Raw genomic sequence first — 3,531 nt, 5'->3', positions numbered from 1 at the left:
TTCCTTTTATCAATCGAATATTACTCTAACTGTGCTTAACAACTCAATCTCTATTTTTAATCAATCTAACAGTAAATCTCTAATTCCTAGCTCCACCACACACCTATGCTAACAACTTATCTTTGAATCTAGAATAAGACAATTTCCTAACTTATTACAATAAATGAAATACAACTCATTTATTGAGAGATCCAACCCTCTCAGTAAAACTAACTTTTCACCAATCAGGTCAATGAAATTCAACTTGTTTAGCCACAACATGTGAACAAACTTTCACATTGTTGACTAAGTCCAGATGCTCCTGCATCAGTATGCAAAGGACATTGTAGCATACTGGTTGTTGCAGCGGCTGGGCACCATGCATTCCGGTGGATGGTTTGCTGATTGAGATTGAGACTAGTCATTAAGGGAGGGACTTGCAAAATATAATTCCTATTTGTCTTAGTTGTGATGGTTTCCTATATTTTAGGACTTGTTTAGATGATTCCTAGTTTAGTGTTTGGTTGAGATATTTCTATCTTCAACCAATAGTTGATGTATTTAAATGTATGTTTAATGTAATGCAATATGAGATTTTTAGTAAGAAACTCGTTTCTCAAATCCGAAAAGTCTCTAGAGCAAGAAAGCACAATTGCCTTTTTAGTTAGGAATCTCATTGTAAAATGAATATATATATTACATACCAAAGTTATTATATATATATATATATATATATATATATATATATATATATATATATATATATATATATATATATATATATTACATACCAAAGTTATTATTTATTTATATATATATATATATATATATATTTATTTATTGGTATTATTTATATATATATATATATATATTATATTTTTATTTTGAATTTCTTCCTCATATATTTTAAATTTATTAAATTCAATATTTGGTGAAAGAAATTTAAAATATAAATAAGCTTACATATATAATTAATAAATTGAATTTTGTATGTAACAAAACATTGATTCTACAATGACTTTTTCCTCGACCACGCAGAGAAGGGGGCACTTGGACTTTCTTGTTGTATAGGCATTCTTACAGGATGCTTCAAAGCCTCTCCGTATATACATATCCTTTTATCATACAACTCTTTATTCCAACCCATCTTGTTCTGAATTATTGATATTTTACTGCAGTTGTTTCTCATACGTTCCTTCCCTAGGTAACGCTTTTTGCATCCCCGAAAAATAATGTGGCTTATCCCTTCAAATTTGTGTTAAATCAAAAATCAGGCTGTACTTGATTGTTGTTTGTGAACACTTACATGTGAATATGGCATTGTGTGGAGCGATCATTCATTCAACCAGAAACCAGCCAATGGTGAAAACTGTACCTTTATTTTTCAATTGTATTTGTGTGCGCTACTCACATCCTTTATGCATCATGCACAGGCAGTCATTAAGAATTCTTCATGTAGGATTATCAAATTTGTATAATTGAATCTTATATATTAAACAGAATTAAATTTAACAATTAAATTTTTTTTACTTATATTTAGGGGAAATTTATACAAACGCAAATCCAAAAATCCATTAACAAACTCATTAAAACTCTTAAACACGGATCACAATTTTATAACCAAAACAATTTGCATATTTACTAGACATGATGTCGACCTCGTGTCAGCACGTCTGCAGCATGTCCTGTGTGGGAGTCAAATGAGATTTACGTTCAATCAATCCTTAAATGAGAATTAATTTCAATCATCCTCTCAACAAACTCTAGTAGGTGCTGGTACAGGAAAGTTGAATTCGCCATTAAAATCAAAGTTTAAAATGGGCACATCTGGCTGCCGGCGGAATCTGCTAACTCACTTCCTCGTCAGATAATAATTGTGAGATCGTTATTAGTATTATCGTTCCAAACACGTTTAAGCCACAAGGTCCCACTTTTATTAGTTGCAATCCACGAACAGAACTCTGGGAAATCTTCAATAGCGGCAGACATATCACATACAATCTAGTGGACTCTCCATTATTGGTTCGCTCCCTTTCATTATTCTATTCACAGTCCCGTTTATGATATAATATATTGCTCTTATCTGCGAAAATCCCACAAATTTTTCATTATGTGGAGCCGCGAAGATCGACCACTGGTTGGTTTCGTTGAGGAAACCCGTGACGGCCTTCGCCCCAACAGGAGTTTTGCGTAAGTTTCTCAGTGTCTGGTGTTGCTGTTGTTATAGCGGCGACGAAGAGGCATCAATTCCATCGACAGCTCCCACAACAAACTCGAAATATTGGGTGGCTGCGAGTTGTTGTAGAAGGGAATCGAGATGGAGGAACTTCGCTCGTAGATTGAAAGGAAGTAATAATGGCAGGGGCGCTCTCATGTCCACGAAATCGGGTCGGTTTCAGTATGACCCACTTAGCTATTCCCTCAATTTCGACGATGGGTATCGACAGGAGGAAGAATATGGTTATCTAGGAATCTCTGCTCGGTTCGCAGCCCCGATCCTGAAGCCGAGGGAGATGGATACTGGTATATGAGCGCACTGAAACGCTAATGGAATTTCAGGGTAATGTTGTCCGATCTGGTTACCAGTCCATTTGAAGCCGAGCTTTTAGGGTTTTGGCTGTTGAAGTTTGAAATTACCACTGCATTCATGATTCCCAAATGTTGTACCAGTTTGTCAGGACAAAGATTATTTTATATCGGATAAATGTTCAGAATCTGAAGGCAAGCAAGTTTTGTTGGTTGTGAATTCGTCCTGCACTCTGGCTGGTTCTAGATCGATAAGCTGTCAGATTTTGGTAATGTGGTTAACAGGGATCCGTCCATGCTTTCCCCCAGGAATGACATAAATTGGTTCTTGATATTCCATTTATGAATCAGCGGGCTATTTCCTAAGCCGGTTCCATATATAGGTATACAACATTATATATTTTCCCTCTAACTTGTATTTTGTTTAAATGTGGCATCGGAGGACTCTGACTATTGTTCTCTTTTTGTGAAAGTCCACGGATTAGGATGTAGATCGTCACAAAATAGGAAGTTTTCTTGCGTTTTATTAAAGTGGAGGACCCAAAAAAAATCCATGAGTGGCAATATAATGACTATAATAAAGATAATATTTATGAAAATGTAAACTTTTTTTTATTTAAAAAAAAAATCATTTTTTTTTAACTTTTTGATAACTAGAATTTAAAAATCATTATGTGTAGATTTAATTAATAGTTATATCTATTTTATGATGATAATGATGATGGCGATGATTAAAGTCCACTAAGATCAATGTGGTTTATTAGATCTTAAGAAGAGAATCTACTCTGCTAAAAAAGAAGAAGGGAAGAAGGACACCGAGATATCACTATAGTTGAGCTCACTTAATAGGTCAAGAAGATTGGAAGTGTGACAAATGTTAGATAAATGAGAGCGGATGTGAGTAAGTGACAGACAATCTAAAAGAACCTATTTTTCATCCTCAACTCTTTTAGTATCACAAAGATGACAAATTCTATGGTCCCAGCGAGTCTTGGGAGTAGACTACCACCAAGGTTCACTTCGAAG

General features: G+C 34.5%; 1 pseudogene; it reads left to right on the top strand.

Moving 5' to 3' along the window:
- Positions 1–2,022: 2,022 nt before the first annotated feature.
- LOC149146734 (uncharacterized) lies at positions 2,023–2,864 on the top strand (annotated as a pseudogene).
- Positions 2,865–3,531: the final 667 nt, after the last annotated feature.

This window comes from Pinus tabuliformis, chromosome X (genome assembly GCF_031772625.1).
Source record: "Pinus tabuliformis cultivar Carrire ecotype Pingquan chromosome X, CPIR1, whole genome shotgun sequence".
Taxonomy (NCBI): Eukaryota; Viridiplantae; Streptophyta; class Pinopsida; order Pinales; family Pinaceae; genus Pinus; species Pinus tabuliformis.
The sequence above is the reverse complement of the archived record's forward strand: the minus strand, read 5'-3'. Positions and strand labels throughout refer to the sequence as shown.